The sequence below is a fragment of the Pseudorca crassidens genome, chromosome Y, assembly GCF_039906515.1.
Source record: "Pseudorca crassidens isolate mPseCra1 chromosome Y, mPseCra1.hap1, whole genome shotgun sequence".
Lineage (NCBI taxonomy): Eukaryota > Metazoa > Chordata > Mammalia > Artiodactyla > Delphinidae > Pseudorca > Pseudorca crassidens.
Genome location: NC_090318.1, coordinates 7,105,121 through 7,129,859, shown reverse-complemented (window position 1 = coordinate 7,129,859; position 24,739 = coordinate 7,105,121). Strand labels below are relative to the sequence as shown.

Genomic DNA, 24,739 nt, shown 5'->3' with positions numbered 1-24,739 from the left:
AAGAGACAAGAAAAATATTTTATATAAAAATTTCAAGCCACGCAGACAGAGCATATATACATGCGTGTACTTCATGTATGTTTAAAGACAAGTGAAAATTAATACGAGGCAGGAGACTCTACTTCTCCCACTTTCCCTGCACCTACTTGGTTCCTGCCCTGCCTCCACCCCAGCCTGTGCTGTTCCCTAAATTTTCCCAGCTTGCTTCTGCCCCTGTACCCACTGTTTCTTTGGCCAACCGTTCCTCTTCCCACTACCCCAGGCCCCCTCAGTGCACTAAGGGCTCTGTCAGGATGTGGGACCCCCGCCCCCAATCAATCTGTCTTTCATGAGCCAACATGTTGACGTTTATTTGTTTTCGTTGGCTTTTCTAGCAACTAGGATAAGAGCTCCATGGAGGAGCGGAAGGTTAGGACAGAGGGATGAGAAGGGAAGGCAGGTGTCATGGTCTCTTGTTGTCTCGACTTCACACATCACACTGTTGGCAGTTATTCAGACACTGTGTCTATTTCCTAGGGCTGCTGTGACAAAGTACCATATACTGGGTGGCTTCAAACGATACAAATTTACTTTTTCAGAGTCCTGGAGGCCAGAAGTCCAAAATCAAGGTATTGCGAGGAACATGTTCCCGTGGAAGGCTCTAGGGGAGAACGCTTCCTCGTCTGTTCCGGTTATTGGTGGAATCTGACAATCCTTAGTGTTCGTTAGCTTGGAGCTGCGTCATTCCAGTCTCTGCCTCCCATCTTCACATGGCTGCGTGTGTGTGTGCGTGCGTGTGTGTGCGTGTGTGTTGTGTGTGCGTGTGTGTGTGCGCGTGTGTGTGTGCGTGTGCGTGTGTGCGTGCGTGTGTGTGCGTGTGCGTGTGCGTGCGTGTGTGCGTGTGTGTGTGCGTGCGTGTGCGTGTGTGTGCGTGCGTGTGTGCGTGTGTGTGCGTGCGTGTGTGCGTGTGTGTGTGTGCGTGTGCGTGTGTGCGTGTGTGCGTGTGTGTGTGTGTGTGCGTGTGTCTAAACTCCCCTGGATTTAGGACCTACCCCAAGAACCTGTATTTAGGACCTACCTTAATCCATCATGACCTCATCTTAACTTGATTCTCACTGCAAAGACCCTATGTCCAGAGAAGATCACTTTCACAGGTACCAGGGGTTGGGATTTCAACATAATCTTTTTTGGATGGGACACAATTTAACCCACTGCTAACACTATCCTAGGTATTGCCGTGGAGGTATTTTGTAAATGGGATTCAGGCCCACCCTCAGTTGACTCTGAACGGGGGAGATTACGCCGGATCATCTGGGTGGGTCTCTCGCGGTCAGGTAAAAGGCCAGCTGCGCTGGGCTGAGGTTTCTATGAAAAAGAAGAAGTTTCTTTTGGGGACGGCAGTTTCCGTCAGTTCCCAAAAAACATTCCAGCCCGCCCTTCCTAACTGCAGTCCCTACAGATGTCAGCCCTGCCTACCCCTCCCACACAATGGCTTAGCCAATCTTGGCAGCAAATCTCCTAGCATGTGTCTTCTACCGGTTCTGTTTCTCTGGCTGAACCGCAACTGCTACATCCAGATTGAAGAACTGCGTTGAATTTATCAGACATATACACATAGAATCACAAAGCAGAATATCTTTTTTATTTGCTACAGTAAATTGCATGAAAATGTTTACGCTATGCCTTGAAAATAATCCAAAATATTGTGGATGAAAACACTAAGTCATTTATAAAGAGAACTAGAAATAATCCTCAAAGCTGAAAAGCGGAAGCGCTGGGGAAATGACTTTTCAAATGCTGTAACGTATTTCTGAGCCACTAGGTTCAGATCTCATACAACCTTACATCTTAAAAGATCAAATTATCATCTTGGTTCTGCCTCAGCAATATTTCAGGGTTTTCCTGCAGCCGCCCCAGGATATGAATGATCACTGGGCCTAGTTGGCAACAGTGGCCGGGAACTAGAGGTTTTCCAAAGAAGAAAGTTGATGAGACCCCGAGGGAGGGGCAAACAGGAGGAGGGTGAGTTAGGGGTTTCAACCAGTGTGAAATCAAGGGAAGGCCAGACCAGGAAATCCCACGCTGTGTGATTCCATTTATATGGTGTATCAATCTGCGGGGGCTGCCATAATACAGCACCACAGACCGGGCTCCTCCAACTGCAGACATCTACTGTCCCCCGGTCCTGGAGGCTGCAGTCTGAGATCCAGGTGTGGGCAGGGCTGGTTCCTCCTGAGGTGAGGCCTCTCTCCTGGGCGTGTAGACGGCCGTCTCCTCCCTGTGTCCTCACGTGGTCTTCCCTCTGTGTGTGTCTGTGTCCTGATGGCCTCTTCTTATGGAGGACACCAGTCCTATGGGGTCAGGGCCCACCCTAGTGACCTCATTGTACCCTCATCCCCTCTTTAGAGACCTAATATCCAAATCTGGTTACGTTCTGAGATACTAGGGATTAAGATTTCAACGCGTGAATTTTTGAGGGACGCAATCCAGCTTGCAACATATGGAATGTCCCAAATTAGGCAAATCCGTAGAGACAGAAAGCAGATTAGCAGATGAGTGGTTGCCGGGGGCTGGGGGACTGGGGGGCATGGGGTGACTGCTAAGGGGCACAGAGGTTCTTTTCTCTTTTTCTTTTTAATTGGAGTACAGTTGATTTACAATGTTGTGCTAGCTTCAGGTATACAAGCATAGTGATTCTTTCCCTGGAGGAAAATGTTCTGGGACTAGAGAGCGATGGCACGACCCTATGAGTATATGAAAAACCACTGAATTGCACACTTTGAAAGGATGAATTGAATGGTACGTGAATGATAGCTCAATAAAGTTGTTACAAACAAACAGAAAACCCAAGGGTACAAAGAGGAAGGGAGTTAAAAGTGGCATCACGTATAAAGGATTGGAGGAGAATATAGAGGTTTTCTTTTCACGACTTGCCCTTACTGTGTTTTTGGACAAAGACTTATTACCCCCAGCCCCCCTAGGATCCATGACAATAAGTCATGGATGACTGGACTTCTCTGGTGGCGCAGTGCTTAAGAATCTACCTGCCAATGCAGGGGACATGGGTTCGAACTCTGGCCCGGGAAGGTCCCACATGCCGCAGAGCAACTAAGCCCGTGCGCCACAACTACTGAGCCTGCACTATAGAGCCAGCGAGCCACAACTACTGAGCCCGCATGCCTAGAGCCCGTGCGCCACAACTACTGAGCCTGCGTGCCTAGAGCCCGTGCGCCACAACTACTGAGCCTGCGTGCCTAGAGCCCGTGCTCCGCAACAAAAGAAGCCACCACAATGAGAAGCACGCGCACCGGAGCAAAGAGTAGCCCCCACTCGCCGCAACTAGAGAAAGCCTGCGCACAGGAACGAAGACCCAATGCAGCCAAAAATTAAAATAAATAAATAATTATTTTTTTAAAAAAAGAAAGAAAGAAAAAAAAATCCGCCTGCCAATGAAGGGGACATGGGTTTGAGCCCTGGTGTGGGAAGATCCCACATGCTGCGGAGCAACTACGCCCGTGCGTCCGAACTACTGAAGCCCACGCGCCTAGAGCCAGGGCTCTGCAACCAAGAGAAGTCCCCGCGCTGAGAAGCCCGCGCACCGCAACGAAGAGTAGCTCCCGCGCGCCGCAACTAGAGAAAGCCCACGCGCAGCAACGAAGACCCAACGCAGCCAAAAATTAAAAATTAATTAATTAATTAAGAAAAGAACGCCAAATGCTTTAAGTGGAAAAAAAATTTTTTAAAAGAAAGAAATTAGAGGACACCTGGTCCCTTTCAGTAGCGCCTACAACCTCTGCATACGGGCCCCTAGATCAGAGCCGCCTGAACGCCCCTGAGCACTCAGGTCACCTGGGACACCTTGTCAAACTGCGGATTTGGGCTCCACTGGGCCGGGCTGGGGCCCGAGCCTCTGCATTTCTCACCAGCTTCCAGATGGCGCTGGTGCTGCAGGTGCACGGCCCTCACTCTGAGCAGCAGGGACCTGGGTTCCTCCATCTCGGCACTCTGTTATCACTTGGGGCCTGCTCACGCCTCATCAGGGAAGTGCCCTGTGCATTGCAGGGTCTTGGGCAGCATCCCTGGTCTCCACCTACCTGATGTCAGTAGCACCCCTCCCTGCACACTGTCTTTGTTCATTGACAAGTGTCCCTAGGCAGTGGGGGACGAAATTGCTCTAGTTGGAAACCCCTAGTCTAGAAACAGCGTTTAAAAATGAGTAAGACACAGCTTTGACTTGGGCTGTCAAAGAAGCGGGGCTTCTTATCCCGGCACGGCTGACATCTGGGGCCCGATCACCCTTTGGTGTAGAGAGCCACCCCAAGCATTGCAGGGTGTCTAATCGCACCCCTGGTCTCTACTCCCTAGATGACAGTAGGCCATCCCCCTCCATCCAGTTGTAATGATCCAAACTGTCTTCCAGGCCTTGCCCGACACCCCCTGGGGCACCATCGCCCCACTCAGCCATTGCCCTGGACACGTGCTGGTCATGGGACCTTCTTTGCTGTGTTACCCAGGCTCCCTATCTCCTTGTCCACCGGGGAAACTCTCTCTTTGCTTTGTGGATTCCAATGGCCATTCTGTCACATATATAGATACATAAAATACGTATTAAAAAATATATGTGTGTGTATATATATGTATTTGACCTTCTCACGAGACAGAGCTGCCCAGAGCAGATGCGTGATGGCCACTCCTCCAGCTGAGTTGAGCAACCCTCCAGGGGCCTCTGTGGTTCTCCTCCGCCTTGGAGCTGGACCTGTCAGTTCTCCCAGTTGCACTGGCTGCTAGTGGGTTTATCTGGTGTTTTTCACTTTTCTTCTATGGGCAGCCCCGGCTGGGTGGGTGGGGTGTGTGTGTGTGTGTGTGTGTGTGTGCGTGTGTGTGTGTGCGTGCGCGTGTGTGTGTGCGTGCGTGTGCGTGAGGCTGTGGGTGGGCCTCGGAGGTCTAACTTCCTGGTACATCTTAGTCCAACTGCATCTCAGCAAGAGTGACCCACGGAGGGGGGCGGCTGTCTTTCCGACAAAAACCCCCAGAAGCTGGCAACGACGTCAAGACCACGTCGGGGCTCTGGGGCTCGCTGCACACAGACTGCAGCACGCTTGGAGGTGTAGGCGTCTCTTAGACTCCATCTGGCCTCTCACGTGTGGTGTGTCATTGTTTGGAAGTCAAATGAACACCCCCCCAAATTACGTGCAAATTGACTGCCGGAATGGCCAAACTGCCCACGGGCCACCCGCTTAGTAAAAGCCGTGATAAGATCTGGCTTCTCCGAGTCGCTTTTCTGGAACGAGGCTGAGTCTGCCATGCTGACATGTGACATCTGTCGTGGAGGGGACCTATGAGAATAGACGGCCTCTGCAGAATCAGGGTGGGGGGGGGCTCCGATCCTTCTTCAGACTAGGATCCTGTTCCCATAGGATGACTGGCCAGTAGCACTGTGTCCTGGGAATCTTCCTCGCTCCCACAAGGCCACCCCACGCGCAGTGTGGGGGACCTCAAAATCAACTCCGGTTTTCCTCACGACCCCCTCCATTCCCTCAGAGCAAACCCAGCGTGCTTTGATGACCTCATTCCAAAGTGGGTTCTTGGCAGTGCTGAGAGCTGGAGGGTGTCGTGGTCAAGAGCAGAGCTGGAGACAGATAAACATGCACAGGCCTTGGCACCGCCCCTCAGAGCCACGTGGCCTTGAGCGAGTTACCAAACCTCTAGTCACTTCCTCTGGGTCTGGCCAGGTCGCTGCTGTCACAGGGATACTCCAGCCAACGTCCAGGTGGCCAAGGTGTTGGTGGAGCCCTGTGCGTCCCGAGGGTCGGGCTGGGTAGACAGCGCGCCCCTGAGTGGCTGCCCATGCCGGGTGGGGCACTGCAGCCTGCCTGAACCAGGGCAGCTCTCCGAACCAGGGCAGCTCTCCGAGGCTGCCACTCCCCGGCACTCCCAGGGGTGCACAACACAGGCACAGGGGTCCGTCCACCCCTTCTGTGTTATTTGACGTGACCGGAGCCGAATCGCACTGTCACAGAACAAAACAGAGCCTGGCAGCTGGGTCGACCCCCAGGCCCTCCCTCCTGGCAGACACATAGTCTCCGATGGGATAAGGGCCCCTGACAAAGGAAAGTTTCTTCAACCACGACCGGCGTTCCATAACCGCCCCCGCACCAGCTCAATGTTAGCCGAGGAGCGCGTCCACCGAAGCGAAGCCACGCGGTTCATGGCTCCAGGCAGAAGGGCTGCAGGATGGAAGGGCGGGCGGGCACCGAGGCTCCAAGGACGCTCGTCTCTCCGCTCCCGAGCAGCCCGACTCCGGAGCTGAGGTGTAAAGCGACGGGCTCAGGGAGCGCGTACGGGTCTGCTCGGCACCTCCTGAGAGCCAGCCGACTTACTTTTGCGGAGGGAACTGGCTACACGGCGGCACCTCCAGGGATGACTGCGGCTCTCCCCTCGCAGGAGGGAGGGAAATGCAGTGGGGGAGTGTGAGCCCCGCGAGGGACGGGGGCCTCCAGGATAGGGCCCGGCGGACCTGGGCTGCGCTCAGAGGACGGAGGGACCCTCCCTTCGGGGCTGGGATGACAGCTCAGATGGTTTCTGAGCCTCCCTCCTCTCCTCTCTCTCTTTCCTCCTTTGTCTCTCTTTCTCCTTTCCCTTCTCCTTCTTCTTCTTCTCTCTCTCTCTGACTCCACTAAGGCCTTTCCGTTTGGGGTGTAACAACTGTTTTACACCAAAGGAGCCAGGTGCAGCACTGAGAGGCTCCGACGTGTCCCCCTTCCCCGGGGCGCCCCCCAAAGGTGCAGAGGAACCCCGGCAGCAGCCCCGTCCGCCCCCGGGCTGGCCGCACGCCGGCACCTGGGCCTGGCAGCAGGCTGACCTGACCCCCGGATCCAGCCTGACTGCCGTGGTCCAGGGCTCCAGCTTCAGCCCCCCACGTGCTTGGCGCTGCTCAGACATCGCCATGTCATCGGAAGGAGGTTATTCAGTTACTTTGTCCAAGAAGCCGGAGGAGGAAATGTATTTCACAAGGAAGGGCAGCAAAGACTCCAGAAAGAGTTCCAGGCTGAGAGCAGTGAGGCAGCCATGGGGTGGGGCTCCGGTAGCATGAGGGCGGCCAGCAGGGAATTCAGGGCCCGGGCCGGGGCTGAGGGGGGCACACTCGGAAGGAGGGGACGCGCTGTCTGGGCCCCAGTGCCACCCACCTGTCCTTCAGCCCCTCCCCTCCGTGGATGCCCTAGGTGTGCAGACAGCCAGGTGTGTGGGGAGAGCCGGAGGACAGCCCGGGGACCACCTGCATCGCACACCTCCCCATTGTCTGCCATCTTGCTGGGGGCCCAGCGGAGGAGGGCTGGGGAGGGGTGCCAGCCAAGCACACACTGGGCCCCCAGCCCCAGAAAAACACTGAGCTCAGGGGAGCAGAGATCCCTGGTTCAAAAGCAGACGCTGAGGATTAGAAACAAGAGGTGGCAAGGGGATGTTAAAGTGAAAAGACCCAGGTGACATCTGTCTGTCTCATGCCACCTCTCACCCTTTCACGGAAGACAGGATTTGGACAGAAAGAGGAAGAAGGGTGTGAAGGACTTCCAGGGCAGGGCCCCGGTCGACCGCCTCGGCCAGGTCAGGCGGGAGTGTGTGCCTCACTGGGGTTACACAGCTGGTGTGTATATACATCCACGTATGCATACGTCTACGTATACATAGTATACATCGTACATATATTATACAATTAGCGGGATGCAGTACGCTCTGTGATCCGGGAGCCCTCCGCCAGGCAGGTCCTGGCCTCCAACACCACCCACTTCCCACCCCACAAACCACAGCAAGATTCCTCTGCCCGCAAAGGTGATGTTTAGTTTAGGCCACGTCGATTCCAAGCGCTTCATTCTGAAGTGAGTTCTCATGAACTAGTTTCTACTTAAGCACACTCCATAAAGCTTCGTTTGGCTTATGAAGGGTCCAGGTTCCATATTTTATACCAGACCGCGGGGACTGGAGGCTGGATACCTGCTGGTGGATAGGCAGCCAGGTGATGGCGCAAGGCTTGCAGTGCCCCCCCCCCAGTGCCAAGGTTTTCCCTTGTAAGTAGGGAGGGGACAGTAACAGTAACAGCAGTAATAACACGTGGCTACTTTCATCACCGGGCGGCTGCAAAAGTTGCATCAGCTATTACGGTTAAAATTAATTTAGCTCAAAAATATGCATGTGCTCATTTCCACTTATCTCCTCTAAATTATGTATTTGTGTCAGAGTCTATACAGGTGGACAAGATAAGGGTTTTTTCTCCTTCAGGAGATCTTTCTGTTACAACCTCAAAAAAAAAATCATTTGGGTTTAAACACTTTAGATTCTTTTAACTGTCAGTTCGGTTGGCTTGAAAAAAAAACCTTTGCCAGAACCTATGTGCAAATTTCACAGGTTGCATAAAAATGACAGGCACGCATTTGGATATAAAGTATATAAAATACTTCAGAAAGGAAACAACAATTGGATAAATTAATTTAAAAAGCAGGTAAGAAATCTGTCAGGATACATTTGTACTCAAAACATTGAAAACTGTAACTTGTATGAAAAGCACAACCTAACTTTCCTTTCAAGTTGCATTAGTTATTACTTCTTACTGAATCTGCATGTTTTTAGGAATTACTTAATTCCTAGGAATTAAGTAATTGAGGAATTTACTTAATTACTTAATACGATTGTGAATTCTTAAGCAACGAACTGTTCCTAAAATAGCAATTCAATGGGTCCTCTAGAAAAAATACACAAACTGAAACAAACACCATTTTAGTAACATAAATATAATTCTCTTCAAACAAACCTTGAGTGCATTTTATGGATCCATGGGGGAAAAATGAAGCACTAAGACACAGTCCTACCTTCCAGAAGCTTCTACTCTAGTAGGAGACAAACTTAAAGTCGTGGGTGATACATGGTAGAAATGAGTGATTGTGTGCGTGCGTGTGAAGGTTCATTATCTCATAAGAATTCACCTCATTTCTTTTTTTTTTTGCGGTATGCGGGCCTCTCACTGCTGTGGCCTCTCCCGTTGCGGAGCGGACGCGCAGGCTCAGCGGCCATGGCTCACGGGCCCAGGCGCTCCGCGGCATGTGGGATCTTCCTGGACCGGGGCACGAACCCGCGTCCCCTGCATCGGCAGGCGGACTCTCAGCCACTGCGCCACCAGGGAAGCCCCATCTCATCTCTTAATTCAGACTTTGCCTACTGGGCATTCTAAAAACTTGGAATTCTCTGTTCCTTTCTTTTTGAAATTGTGCTACTTATAATTTCATTCAATGAAATGCAGAAATATTAAAATGAAATGAAAAAGCATGTCTCTTGTGACTTCATAACATTCCACCATTTCAGGTAATTGAGGAAACTATGTTCACCAAAATCTTGAGGCTGGCAAATTAGACAATGTAGATTTCAGTGCTGGCCTGAAAAAACTCAAAGCAGCCTAAACCTGTTACCTGACATGGAACCTTTCTGTCTGCGTCTCCCACACCTTTAACCAGGTTTAATTTGGAGGCTGGTTTTCTGGGAAGGTCTGGTTTATGCTCACTGTCTACCAGTAATTAGCCACGCCCCACCCATCCCCAAGAATAAGAACAGTGCAGAGATCCTTTCTGGTCCTTGCGCTGGAGAGGGCGGGCAGGGCCGTGGATTTCAGGGCACGGGTCTCTGACCACAGCGCCATGGCCAGAGGAGGACATCCTGTTTGGGGGGTGGGGGCCAGCAGGTCTCTGGACACGTTTTTCACTTGGCCGGACTAGTGAAACAAGAGCTAGAAGTAGGACACCGTTTCCACCGTGAGAAATGGTCTGGTTGAGGCTCATGCATTATTTAGCTGTTCATAGAAACAGGAACATCTGCGGTGTGCTGTGATGCACACTGTTCAATCTCTGGGAGCTCCCAAGGCCTAAGCATTCCAAAAACAAATGTGACAGGTGTCACGCTTCGTGCCAAGCAGCGGCCATAATGCCTGTGTGTGACAAATCACTGTCACCTTTCCCAGCCCCGAAGGAGGGTGACTCGGCCTGAGGGTCTTCGGGCTGTACCCATCCACTCCCAGTAACGGTCTGGCACAAGCATGCCTTTCGCCCATCAAGGAAACGCTGTCCCCATTTCTGAATTTCCAATTTCCTCCCAGTTATACAAACTCCACCCTTGAAACCATCTGCAACTACTCGCTCCCCACAGACCCCCAGGCAATGGAATCCGGCTGTCCATTCCAGCTCCTCCTGCCCTTGCTGCCTGTCTACCACCTGCCCCTTCATTTCACGCCCCGCCCAGGACCTCATCACCCACGCTGGACTCTTCCGAGCGTGTGCGCGTTGCCCGTGCCCACAGTCTACCCCAGCTTGCATTGCAGCGCGTCTTTGTTCTCGATTGTTCTGTCGTGACCATCCTGCGCTTCTCTACCGACATCACCCCCTGACTGCTTTGCAAATTGCACTCAGCTCTTTCTATCTCCTCTGAATATCTGGAGCACTTAAGGGCTCTACCAGTCGGGGGTACCTTGCAGTATGGGCCTTGGATCCCGACGGAGGGTTTCCCTTTATGGTTTTTTTTTTCCAGCTAAGTTGGAACGTCCGTGAGGCCCCAGCATCATCGGCAATGCCCAAGGTGTACCCGGACAGAGAAAGTCTGTCTTTTTTGATTGAACAGTTATTCTAAGAGTATGATACACTTGGTGACGATATAAAGGAGGAAGCCGCTCTGGCTGGGGGGTGGAGAGATGGGTCTGGAAGAGTGCAGAGGAGGTTGCCACGGGGAGGAGGGGAGAGAGGAGCGCAGTCAGATATGCAGAGCAAAGTCTCCACACACAAGACTTGTCGAGAGAGCCATAAGGATGGAAAGAGAGGCATGATGGGAAATTCATCTGGCATCATAGAGGCACCTGCAGAACTTGCGGCCCTTGGGTGCAGGAAGACCTCATGGTCATAGTCATTCGCACCTGAGCTGGAGCAGCCGGGGAATCAGACGGTGGCCGTGGGGAGGTTGGAGGAAGCGAAGGGAGAGGGGGTTACTGCCCCTTTGCTTCTCTTTCTTGCGGGCCAGTTTTGACATCTACCACGTGCTCACTTCCAAATAAGTCTTGACTCTGAACAAGATGGCTTATTTGTGCCTTGTCTCCTATTCCTGCAGCGAAGTCTTGACTCAAGTCTCCCCTTTGGCCACAAGGCCCTCACCCTGCCCTCTCCATGTCCCCCCCCCACCTCCAACAGAGTCTGATTGTTCCTTCAAAGCCCATTTCACATCAGAGGGCCTCGAGGGGCCTTTACCTCGCAGGCCACCCCCTCCCCGCTTCCCTCCCCCTCCCCGACCTGGACAAACCAGGTTGCGGGCCAGCGCTCACGCTGCTGTCTCCATCTTGCCTTGGTGTCCTTTCTCCCCTGCCAGCGTGCAGCGCTCCTGAGGGCTGGCTCTTCTTTGTGATAGTCACAGGCCTCTGCATCCTGTTTATGGACACACTATGAATTAAAAGGACAATTCTTTTTTCCCCCTTTTTTTACTGTTTGCATGCTATATCTTTTTTTTTTTTTTTTTTTTTTTAATGACAATTCTAAAATGAGTCTGTGCTTTCAGGGGAAATGGACGTTGCTCTAAAGAAAGGTGGGAGGGGAAGGAGAATAAATCTCTCCAAAGATGAAAGGCTTTCAGTCACAGGATCTGGCTAATTTGGGAACCCACCTGGCATAGTTTTATGTCAGAGACTGTGGCATGGGGGTGGGGTGCTCCAGTGACCAGGGCAGGCTTATTTCGGGGAGAAGGTCAACGTTTACATCATGCTAACTACAGTCTACTGCCTCGCACGCAGCAGGTGCTCAATAAACGAACACCTAAAGTGCATTCAAAATTATTTTTTTCATCTAAAATTATTTTCATTTAAAAATGAATTTAGGGGCTTCCCTGGTGGCACAGTGGTTGAGAATCTGCCTGCTAATGCAGGGGACACGGGTTCGAGCCCTGGTCTGGGAAGATCCCACATGCCGCGGAGCAACTAGGTCCGTGAGCCACAAATATTGAGCCTCCACGTCTGGAGCTTGTGCTCCGCAACAAGAGAGGCCGCGATAGTGAGAGGCCTGCGCACCGCGATGAAGAGTGGCCCCCACTTGCCACAACTAGAGAAAGCCGTCACACAGAAGCGAAGACCCAACACAGCCAAAAATAAATAAATAAACAAATGTGGGGTTTAAAAAAAAATGAATTTAATGAATTACTGACACATGCTACAATGCAGAGGAATCTCAGAAGTATGCTGAGTGAAAGAAGCCAGAGAGGAAAGGCCACACATGACAGAATTTCATTTCCATGAAACACCCCGGACAGGTGTATCATTAGAGGCACAAAGCAGATTCAGGGCGGGACCAGAGCAAAGGCAGACTGGAACGAGGAGTGAGTTTGAAGGCTGTGAATATACTATCCATGCCACTGAATTGTCTGCTTTAAAGGGCTAATTTCATGTTATATGAATTTCATGTTGGCCAAAAAAAAGAAAAAATGTACCAGGGAAGTTCCTAAAATATTAACCTTTTTTTTCAAAATAAAATTAATTTAAAATTGGAAAAAGGAGCCGAAAGTTATTTTCCCACTAGACTGCAAAAACACAAAAGCCTCTTCCTTGGATTTGTGGCTGCACTTTAATTTCAGAGAAACGCACGTGCAGGAAGACCCGCCACAAGGACGCATATTCATGTGCATGGTTGAGAATCCAGGAGAACTGGCCCCTCGGCCGCCCAGGATGAAGTCCAGATACTGGCTGCTGCTGGAGCTTCTTGAGGCAAAGAAGCATACTTTCCTTAATAGAAGCCGTAAATGACAACAGCATAGCTCAACAGGTAAAGGATAAGCAATGCCAGGTTTTGTTTGCTGCGTACTACAAGTTACATTGACCTACTGGTTTGACTGTTCCCAGAAACACCGGTCAGAGACGGTGACAGCAACAGCCTGCAGGTAGAGAGATACATTTTGTATTTCTTCCTCTCCTTGGAAGGATGGAATTAGAAAACATTCAAGAGGGAAATGTGAGTAATCTGACATTAAACTCTTAAAATGCTCCATCTTTGTGCCAGAAGCTGGTTGAAAAAGAATACAGTATCACGCAACAAAGACAGATTTGGAGGGGAGAGGAAGGAAGAGGAAGGTGGAGTGCGGTGAGGGCGAGGGGGAGGCGGAGGGGAGTAAAACAATATTCCCGATGGTGGGTCTGAATGATGTTTGTTGATTTTTAGTCACTGGTTTCACATTCTGTTGCAGTGTCTACTGCACCAGCCTTAGGTTAGGTTGGATTTTTGTCTTTAACCTCTGAGTATAACTTGCAAAACATCATGTGTCTTACCTATGGGTACACCTGAGCAACCAGCAGCCACATGGAGACGCGGCTCCTGTCTACAAGGGGCCCTCATTCCACTCAGAGTTGATAACTCCCACGGAAGTTTGCTAACGCTTCTGATTTCTCTCACTGGAGGTGATTTTTATCGTTGGGATTTTAATGAGTTTCGAGTGACTCCATAGCAAAATGTTTATTCTAACTACAGCTGGAACAACAACAAAGGTATTGTCTTACGGAGTCTTGGAGAGTCATTTTTCTGTCTTCCAGACACATCTTTTACATTAGATCCATTTGAGAGTGTATGATTAGTGATTGTGAAATCAACGGATACAAAAGGAACCTGCAGCCCAAAGACAGAAGGCAGAAGAGGTGGGCCGAATCTGTAGGTGTATTTTTCCCTCTGCCTTGTTTATCTTTTTCCCCCTCCCTCCTTCTCTGATTAAACAGCTCCAGATCAACAGGGGGAAGAAAAAATCAAATGGATGTATGCCCTACGAGGGTGGTTTTTCCCTCTCTCTTGCAGAACATGTTCTATTTATGTAAAAACATCAACTCTGAAAAGCATAATGCATTCATTCCACCAAATATAGCACATTAGGGTTTATTAGCATTTGGGAACTTCAAGTAATGGAAAAACTGAGCCACATAAAAAGAGACACGTGATAAGTAGCTCTGAATTTAGCACCGTTTTATTAAGAAGGCAGCATAGCCAGTTGACAAATGGGCCAGACATGCTGACCTGCTTCACCTCCCCTAAGAGCTCAGATGAAAACAAAAAGTTCTCTAAGCAGATGAAAATAGCTACAAAAATAAATAGGATATCTTGCTACAGGTTCAGTGGCTTCCAATAGGGGTTTGGAAGATATTAAATGTTTAAAACAGAAAGGCGGTTAAAAATAGAGAGCAAATGTAAATAACCAGGGATTTTTTTCCTCCAAGTTATTCTGAGGCTGCAACTTGCAGGTGGAGGAAGATGACTAAGTAATACTTAAAAGTAATCTTTCCCTTGATTGTGTTTTTAATTCCAGTCTTAATTGTAAGCTCTTAGAAAAGACCGGCTGCCCCATGTTTTCGGGGTGAAAGGTCTGACTACCTATCTTTGAGGTCTGCTGGCCAAATTCGGGGCAACCTCATGTAAACTCAAGAAGGAGCAAAACGTCCCCCTGGCTGGCTTTCTATGAACATTTCTCCCCTCAGTTCTCCCACCCTGAAGGCGTGTTGCACAGACCCTAGGCAGCCCCCTTGAGTCCTGCCCCCTGGTGTTCATGCCTTTGTGGGGGTCCCATCCCCTGGAGTGTGGGCAGGAATTGTTATTCGGTTCTAACCGAGAGAATATGGCATGTAGGGTGGCGGTCACTCCTCTGATTAAGTTGTAGCTAGAAGCTCTAGAGACCACCTTGCAGGATTGAGGAAGTCAGCTGCTGTGTGGCAAGGAATCAAGGGCCGCCAGCAAGAAGCGAGGGCCCTACATCCTGCAGTTGCAAGGAAATGGATTCTTCTAACAACCTGAGGGAGCTTGGGAGCTGACTCTGCCTCAGTTGAACCTCCAGATGAGAAAGCAGCCCAGCTGACATCTGGACTGCAGACCCTGTGAGCCCCCAAGCAGAGGAGCCGGCTAAGCTGTGCCTGGACTCCTGATGCATAGAAATGTGTGTGGGTTTTTTTGGTTTTTTTCTGCACCACTCAGCTTGCAGGATCTTAGTTCCGTGACCAGGGATTGAACCTGCGCCCTCAGCAGTGAAAGCGTGGAGTCCTAACCACTGGACTGCCAGGGAATCCCCAAAATGTGTGCGCTTAAAGCCACTGAACTTGTGGTAATTTTTTACGGAGCAGCAGACAACGAACACACAAGGACTTATGCTTTATTCTGTTTCGACAGGAATTTCTGTCACTGGCCGTTGACCAATTCCATTCATCACTATGCACTCCCTGCCTCTACACCTATCACTCTCTTCCTTTTCCAAAAATAATATGACACAGACACAAAAGAGCAAATATCTCATGATTCTACTTATATGGGGTACCCAGCATAGGCAAGTTCATAGAAACAGAAAGAATCGTTGTCACCAGGGGCTGGGGGACAAAGGGATGGAGATGTTGTTTAATGGGAACAGAGTGTCTCTTGGGGGTGATGGAAAAGTTCAGGCTGTGGATGGTAGTGATAGACGCACAATATTGTACACGCGCTTAATGCCACTGAACTGTACGCTTAAAAACGATTCAGATTTATGTTATGTATATTTTAGTGCCATAGAAAAACCCAAACAAAATATGACCAAGTTTTATAACGTTACTTCTCCACTTTACTAGGAGAGTCCTGAAAAGGGAAAGGTTTTAAGGCCCCAAAGGACTGTGTCATGACATGAGAACCTCAGAGGAGGAAGCAACATGGCGGCAGGAGATTGAATCCCTTTTCCCTCGGTTTTCATGGTGCTCAGGCACCACGGGACACCTCCTTCCAGTGCAGGGCCAAGAGGGCCAGGAGGCAGGAGGGGGAACTGCCAGCCTTTGTCTGGGGGGTTGCTTAAGGACCCCCCGATATAATTGTGGTGTCACATCCAATGTCACAGAGATGGTTGGTGTGGCCCGAAATGCTGCAGAGGCCAGATGCAGAGGGGACGGGGCAGCTGGAAGCCCTGGGGAGGGGTCCCAGGTGAGAGGGGGACACAGCGGTATGAAGGCAGAGGTGGTGGAAGCTGATTCCAGGACCAGCTGGAGGGAGCAGGGAGTTTGGAGCAGAGTGGAAGGGCCAAGTGGTTTTCACAGGGTGCCAGAGCGACACCGACAAGGAAGACCTTGACGTGCTTTGGGCATAGTCTGCTCTATTCCTTTTGTAAGGTCGGATCTTAACAAACGGCACCGCGAAACAGAGGAAAGCTTCAAGTGAGCTTCATTAGGGAGCGCTCCCGGGCGAGGTTCACTGGTCCGAGAGAAAGGGGCCAGAGAAGTCGCACCCGCGCGAGGGTCTGGCAAGATTTTATAGGGGAAGAAGGGAAAGGGGTGTGGCGAATCTGGGAGGGCGCAGGGTATTCCTTATTTGGTGGTCTTTTCGGGTATCCTGGGGGACTGTTGGTCCCGCCCCTCGAAAGGCGGGAAGGCTGGGCTGGGTTCAAAGTCCCCAGGTCAGTTCCTGGAACTGGGTGGTCAGGAGAATTTCGGTCTGATGCAACCTGTGAATCTGATTGTGTTCCCCTGCCTCGGGCCAGTTGGCCTTACACCTTTAAAAGGCGTTGGTCATCCCCAGAACAAAAGAATAGCTCGGCAAATAAGCTTCAGAATGAACACAGCTCATGATGAGGCAACACCAGGAGAAGGGAGGGACCTTCCGTCTGATGCCCTCCAACCTCCCCTGGTGGCACTCCACTTTACCTATGTCAAGCTGCTTCTGGTGGCAAAATATCTGGATGCAATAAACAGTTGGTGCCCTTTAAAAGTCAGAGTCTAAGGTTCTGAAACTGTTTAGTCTGGGGTTACAAGCACCGATTTTGGAGCGAGACACGGTGGCTTTGAATTTCGAGTCGGTGCTGGCTGTGGGATGCGGCGCATGCATTATTCACAGGGCGCTGCTCCGGATTCTGCCTCTGAAGGTTGGGGCCAAGGCTACCTCTTCTTCTGAGGCTGATTTGAGAGGAAGCTTTCTGCATTCAGGTCTACGGTTAGTACACAGTCACTGCTCAACAAACCGAAGCTATGATGATTCCACTGAAATATGCGTCTCAAACAATTAGGAACAATGTGATCAGACACAATATGAATTACATGATTTGGAGAACTTCAGCTCAAAATCCAAAATAAAATAACTACCAAAAAATCGGGGGAAAGAGAACCGGGAATTATTAAGGGACCGATGACCTGAAAAATACAAAACATCAGGCCAGAGCAGTGATACTCAAACTAAAAGTGCAGCAGAACCTCTGGGAGGACTTACCAAACCCAGGTGGCTGGGCCCCAGTCCTGGGGGTTTTGACTCAGCAGGTCTGGGGGAAACCCAAGAATCTGCCTTTCGAACAAGTTCCCAGCAGAGGCTGACGCTGGTCTGAGAAGCGCACTTTGAGAACCGCTACGTTGCAGAAACTTGCCATTGGGATATTATTACTAGCTCACCTTTGATCAGCATTTGGCAGGCTGCAAGTGTGCCTTTGGTTAAGTGCTCAGGAAAAGCTGAAGTCGTGATTCTTGCCCGGAAAAGCGGGAAGCTTAAGGAAGCACATACGCCAACCCCACACTAGTTGAGAGGGAATGCTTTCACAAGGCCCTGCAGAGTGGGTCGGGGGTCCCTGGACAGGGACCCTGCCTCTCCTGGGGAGTAGAGGGGACCTGCCAGAAGCCTGCGGTTGAGATTCAGGTAAGTGAAGAGCTTAGAAAGGGTTAGACTATAACAGCCCCCCAGGGACTTCCCTGGTGGTCCAGTGGTTAAGAATCCACCTTCCAGCGCAGGGGACTCGAGTTCGATCCCCAGTCGGGGAACTAAGATCCCACAAGCCGCGGCGCAACTAAGCCCTCCCGCTGCAACTACTGAGCCCACGTGCCACAACAAAAGATCCCACGTGCTGTAACTAAGACCCAACGCAGCCAAAAAAACAAAAACTTGAAGAAAACAGCCCCGCCAGTTACCCTGGAAAGTGATAGTAGCAAGCCTTCTGCAGGGAATCCGGCTGATTTCTCCATGACCGACCCTCTCTTCATTGAAGTCAAGTGAATAAATGGCAAAGGGAATGCAACTCATTTTGTTTTCATCGTAGCCAGTAAAAAAAAAAAGTATTAAATGGTGCCTGACTGAGGGTGTATATATGTTCCCTAGTGGATTGTTCTTTTACTGCTGCATTACCAGTGACCCCAAATTTAGAGACTTCAAACAGCGCACACTTGTCCTCTCCGTTCCCTGGATCAGGAATCTGGACATGGCATAACGAGGTCCTCTGCTCAGGGTCTCACTAGGCTGCAATCAGGGTGTTGGCTCGGGCTGCCTTTTCATCTGAAGCTCAGGGTTCTCTCCCAGACCCACTGGTTGTTGGCTAATTCAGTCCCTCATGGTTGTAGGACTGAGGCCCTCAGCTCCTAGAGACCACCCTTTTCCACAGGCAGCTCACAAGTTGCTGTTTGTTTCGTGTTTGAGACCCCCAGGAGAGTCTCTCTGCTTTTATAAAGCTCGTGTGATTAAGCCAGGCGCACAGTTCATAAATCTCCCCTGATTAGGTCAGGCCCACCCTGGGTAGTCTTCCCTTTTGAATGACTCACAGTCAACTGATTAGTCGCCTAATCACAGGAGTTACATCTCGTCATGTTCACAGGTCCCACGCACACTCAAGGGGAGGGGATTATACAAGGCATGCACATGGGGGATGGGAATCATGGGGCCCCCTGAGAATCTGCCTACCGTGCTTTCTTCAGAGCGTTCCTCCTTCCCATCACCCCATGCCACCTTCACCTCCATGTGGCCCCCTCTGCCCCCCTCCTCCAGAAGTGTTATTATACAAACATAAATGGGGCCAGCTAGACTAGAAGGGGAGGGAGAGGTGGGTTACGCATGCTGACTGCTGAGCCCTCAGTCAGTCTCAGTGGGTGGGGCTTGGGCTTCTCCACTTGGGGACCCTGAATTTCCAGGCTCCTTCAATATCTGCTTGCCAGCTGGGATCCAACATCTCTGCCTCTCCCTCTTCCTGAGGTCCCACATCCCCTTCTCCAGCCCCTGTTCATACACCCCAAGAGGGATCCATGTTGGGTTCTCTGTGTCCTTGGCTCTCATGGGCAAGCTTGGCTCTTGCCTCCAGGGACTGGAACACAGTGCAGGAATGGGTCCTGCCTCCTGCAGATGGATCTCTCTCTACCGTACCTGGACTTCTGGCAAAACTGACTTTCAATTGTCAGGCTCTGTATAGTCTAGGGATGCCCACGCACTGGGCCATGTTGAATTCTTCCCAACATGGTCCAATGCTGAAAATTTCCTGAAATTAGCATCTTTTATTCACTCATAGTTCTACCCTGGTCCCCCACTCCCAGCACCTAAGTTCAGTTTTTTTCTCCCTTTAGTGGTTCTCAAAGTGTGGTGCTGGGACCAGCAGCATCAGCAACACCTGGCAAATTACGAGAGATACAAACGATCCAACCCCTCTCCAAACCTCCTGAATTGAGAATTCTAGGGGTAGGGCGAAGGACTCTTGTGTTTTAGCAAACCTCCGGGTTGCCCAGGTGAATGCTGAAGTCGGGGAACCATTGCTTTAGATCAGCAATTCTCAATACTGGCTGCACAGTGAAAACACTAGAAGAGCCTTTAAAAATTCCACAGCCCAGGGCTTCCCTGGTGGCGCAGTGGTTGAGAGTCCGCCTGCCGATGCAGGGGACACGGGTTCGTGCCCTGGTCCGGGAAGATCCCACATGCCACGGAGCGGCTGGGCCCGTGAGCCATGGCCGCTGAGTCTGCGCGTCCGGAGCCTGTGCTCTGCAACGGGAGAGGCCACAACAGTGAGAGGCCCGCGTACCGCAAAAAAAAAAAAAAAATTCCACAGCCCAGGCCACGCCCCACAGCAACGAATTAAGTAGACTTCATTGGGGGCAGGATCCGGGCTGCGCTCATTTTCAAAGCTACAATGTGCCGCCAGTTTCAGGACAATTCTTGGATTCTAAGCACAGCGCTTACTTTCCCCATCATTTCTTGGTGGGTACAGTGTAGGCGTGGCATGACAGAGTGGCATCACCAGTCATTTTTCCTCTGGGAAAGGGGACCTTTCTCCATCCCCTCTCAGGAATTGTACGTACCCATTTCTCCCTCCCCAGAATGCCCTCTGTCCCCTCTGCCTGGGTCAGCCCACTAGATCTCACCTTCGGTCTTGCTTCCCCCGCAAAGCCTTCTGTTACCCTGACTGCTAACCTAGGTCATCCTGTTTAAGACCCTCTACCTCTCCTGTGTAGGATTCTAATTTGAAATATTAGAAGGTCAAATTCCTCAGCAAGAGTTCATCTTAAACGATGAGTAAAGATGAGGTCAGATTGCCACGAAGAAAAATAAGAAAATCTGTTTCTTGTTTCGATCCAGCATAAACCATGTAGAGAATTCAACAAGGTGACAGGTATGTGACCTTGACCGGCAAAGGCCAGGATTATCCCTCCTCCTCCCATGTACTTCCTGTCTCCCTCACATCTCTTGGTGAGCTGGGTGGGGCACCACACAGCTGGAAACACTTACCGGTGCATACTCACGACACTGCCCACCACTGAAATCTACAGAGAGGTGGGTCCCTGACATTCAGGAATGTACAGGGGGTTGAGAAACATCAGCCTTGTCAAGGACAAGCTTCCTGGGTCACCACAGTGCCATGCAGGGCACCACCGTCTTCTCCTCTGCCTTGGTCATTGCCCTCAGTGTACTACAAGCCCTCACAAGTCAAAGCAGGGGTGGCTTTGTATGTGTGACCCTGTGCTGGGAAGGGACCACATCACCACTACTTGAACCCCAGAGTGTCTCATGCAGTCCTTGGTGGTTGCCCCTTTCCTCATAGGACTGGAACATGAATCCAGTGCAAAGCCAGGCTGGGAGACGAATCCCAGGGTTAGTGTGATGCCGTCCTGGGCAGAGTCCTCCCTGCACTTCATCCCCTTCTCATTCAGCCTGCTCTGTTGGCCTCCTCCACATGGCTTGAAGTCTCCTGCCCAGAGTCCCTCATGAAAGTAACTCTCTAGGTTTCTTCCACCATGCTCTGCCGTGGTGGTTCTCCCCCATTGGTCCCCAGATCCATTCGCAGCCCTGCTCTGCCACGTGGTGTGCACTGGAGGCTGGTCCCTGCAGACTGCATCCTCTGGTGTACTGCATGTACGAGCTTTGTCTGCTGCAACTGCAGCAATCCTTTATTTCTCGCTCACAATGCATGCAGGCTGTGCTTCAACTCTGCCCTTGCTGAGCTCTGCTGAGCTAGGACTGGCTCAGCTCCATGTGTCTTCCTAAACCCGGAGCCAAGTTCTATCCGGAGGTCAAAGGCTTTTGTCTGCAAATTCAGCAACACTGCAACTCTCTCACCATTCTTCCACAGTCAAATCTTCTCTGATTTGAATTTTTCTGCCTTCCCCTTCCACGTTTAAGGACTCCTGTCATTACATTGGCCCCACCCAGATAATCCAGGATTTACATAGCCTTGCATGAGAACTGTCCTATTTCACACACACCTAAAGGTGGGGGAATGATTCCACACCTCTCAATGAGGATTTCAGAAGTTGTGCTAAGTACAGACATGAAAATTAAGAGCCACCTGGACTAATAAAGAATCGCTAGTGGCAGAACTGACGTTCATTTCACTTGGCATTGAATCACTCAGTCTTCATGTTTCCTGTTGGCTTGAGGTTGTTCCCTCCGGACCGGAAGTAGAACTCTCAGATCCTATCTGTCCTTCACCTTCCTGTCTCTCACTGCCAAATCCCAAATAAACTTGAGAGTGGACATGACTGACTGACAAGTGCTCTTCTAGAATCTCCATCCCAAAGAGGAGGGGATGGACCCAGAAGTTCTATCACATCAAACCCCAACAGAACGTTGCTTTCTCTAAGTTGTAATAAAATTGGATAACCTGGTTATGGCCCTCATGACAGTGCTGAGCTGGTCGACGGCTGGGCATTTAGGAGAATTGCCACTGTAAGAGGTTGAAAGCTGAGGCTTAGCTGTTAACTGAATTGCCTAAAGTCACACAGCTCAAGGGAAGGGCCCTTCACACTCAGCTTCCTTCCTTCCTTCCTTCTTTCCTTCCCTCCTTCCTCCCTTCCTTCCTTCCTTCTCTCCCTTCCTTTCTCTCCTCCCCTCCCCTCCCCTCCCCTCCCCTCCCTTCCCTTCCCTTCCCTTCCCTTCTCTTCTCTTCCCTTCCATTCTCTTCTCTTCTCCTCTCCTCTCCTCTCTTCTCTTTATTCCCCTATGATGTTCTGAGTATCAACAATGCTTATTTAGGTTGAGCGATCAGAACAGAGTTGACTCTTGGGGAGGTCATGAGGGGAACGGAGCTTCTCGGGTATGGTAATGTCCTCTTTCTTGACATGAATGTGGGTTACACAAGTGTGTTCAGTTTAAGAAAATTCATTAAACTGCACACTTAAGGTTTTTGTATGTTTCTATATATATTCTTCCATAACAAGTGGAATAAAAAAGCTCTCATAATAAACTGTAAATAAGGCATAAAGGGAGCAAGAAAGTTTCCCTCTTATGAGCTCGCCCCTGGTGTACAAATATAGTTTGTCAACTGGTCTTTGCACTGTTAATTTTGTTGTTTTGTAGTCCAAAAAGATGCTAACTCTGTGATGATCCAGGAATCCCACATCCAGAGATATAGATAGATCGATCTTCAAAAGAACTGAAAGCACGGTCTTGAAGAGAGATTCATACACCCACATTCATAGCAAAATTATTCACAATAGCCAAGAGGTGGAAGTAACCCAAATGCCTATCAAAGGGTAAACAAAATGTGGTCTATACACACAATATATGTATACACAATGGAATATGATTCAGCCTTAAAAGAGAAGGAAATCCTATCACATGATTTAGCCTTAAGAGAGAAGGAAATCCTGTCACATGCTCCAACATGGATAAACCTTGAGGCCAGGGACTTCCCTGGTGGTCCAGTGGTTAAGAATCCTCCTTCCAATGCAGGCGACGCGGGTTCGAACCTTGGTCAGGGAACTAAGATCCCACATGCCGCGGGGCAACTAAACTCGTGTGCGGGCTCAGCAGTTGCGGTGCTTGGGCTCTAGAGCGCCACAACTAGAGAGAAGCCCGTGTGCCACAACGAAGATCCTGTGTGCCGCAACTAAGACCCAACGCAGCCAAATAAATAAATATTAACCACCCCCCCAAACCTTGACGCCATTATGCTAACTGACATAAGCCATTCACAAAAAGGCAAATACTATAAGATCCCACTTCTCTGAGGTGTGGAAAGTACTCAAATTCACAGAAGCAGAAAGTAGAAATGGGGAGTTGTTTAAGTTTTGCAAGATGAAGAAGTTCTGAAGATCTGTTTCCCAAAAATGTGAATATACTTAACATCATTGAACTTTACACTTAAAAATGGGTAATATGGTAAATTTTATGTCATGTTTTTTACCACACACACACACGCACACAATTAACTGTGAAAACACCCAAGTCACATAGATTTTTTGCTATTTGTATGTCTTAAAGACATAAAATTGCTTCTGTCTATTATGGTAACAAAGGAAAAAAGGCCGCTAGGCAGATGTCCTCACTGGTCCACATAACTGGCAGACATGTCTGATTCGCACACGCCACGCGGTATCATACACCCATCTTTTTCTCTTGGACGTCGTTTCAGAAAACGTGCTGCCAGAAGAGCAGTTAGTTGTCTTAAGCGGTGTGTGATGGCCTAGCGATCCCACACCTCCACCCTCTCCAACTCTCCAGCCACAAATTGATCAGGTTCGTAGGGCTAGTATTGCGGGTCAAATTACGGCCTACCGTGATGCTCGGAGATGAGGGCTCATCGAATAGTCATGTCGGTAGAGCAGACAATGGCTCCTTTCCCTCTGAGGTCTCTTGCTCTGCTGGATCATCATAAAGCAGAAGAGGTCCACAGCTGCGAGTCCTTGTGTGGGTGTTCGAGATGCTGACTAAGGCGGACTTCACTGGTGGCACAGTGGTTGAGACTCCAAGCTCCCAATGCAGGGGGCCCGGCGGGTGCGATCCCTGGTTGGGGAACTAGATCCCACATGCATGTCGCAACTAAGAGTTTGCATGCCACAGCTAAGGAGCTGGTGAGCTGCAACTAAGGAGCCCGCCTGCTGCAACTAAGACCCGGTGCAACCAAATAAATAAATAAATATTAAAAGAAAAAAAAAGATGCTGATGAAGGGATTAGGGCCAGGCCCCCACGTCTGGCCAGGCGGAAGGTAATGCACGCCTGGTGCCTGTCTTACGATTCCTGCCTGTGTGTCTCTTACCCATGAGGGGCCACCCTCGTGGGACTCTCAAGGAACTTCCTTCCTCTTTCCTTTCTTTTCTGAGTGCTGAAGATTTCGCTCCTGAAGGCTTCTCGTGGTTCCTCCTCACCCAGTTTCCCTGCTCCCCGAGGGACAGTTTAGGTACTTAACTGAGTTTTTCTATCAAGCATGAGTGTTCTGCGTGACTACTAGGATGGCTGTAATGAAAACAAACAAAGTAGCAAGTGTTGGCCAGGATGCGGAGAAATGGGAACCTCCTAGCACACTGTTGATGGGAACGTAAAATCGTGCAGCTGCTGTGGGAAACAGCTGGTGGTGCCTAAAAAAGTTAAATGTGGAGCTACCATAGGACCCAATAATTCAACCTCTAGGTATAAACCCTGAAGAAATGAAAGCAGGAACCCAAACAGATACTGTACACCAACGTTAACTGCAGTATTATTCACAACAGCCGAAGGGTACGAGCAGCCCAGCTGTCCATCAGTAGATGAGCGGATGAACAAAAGG

General features: G+C 50.2%; 1 long non-coding RNA gene across 3 annotated transcripts in view; it reads right to left on the bottom strand.

The window, feature by feature from the left end:
- Window positions 1-11,331: 11,331 nt before the first annotated feature.
- LOC137217808 (uncharacterized) overlaps window positions 11,332-24,739 on the bottom strand; it is a 66,110-nt gene continuing 52,702 nt past the window's right edge. For 2 of the 3 annotated variants that reach the window (XR_010940261.1, XR_010940262.1), the window contains exon 5: window positions 23,185-24,429. This is a non-coding gene — a long non-coding RNA (uncharacterized lncRNA). Of the gene's footprint in view, window positions 11,424-23,184; window positions 24,430-24,739 lie in introns of those variants that run through there. The other variant, XR_010940263.1, reaches the window with a different exon arrangement.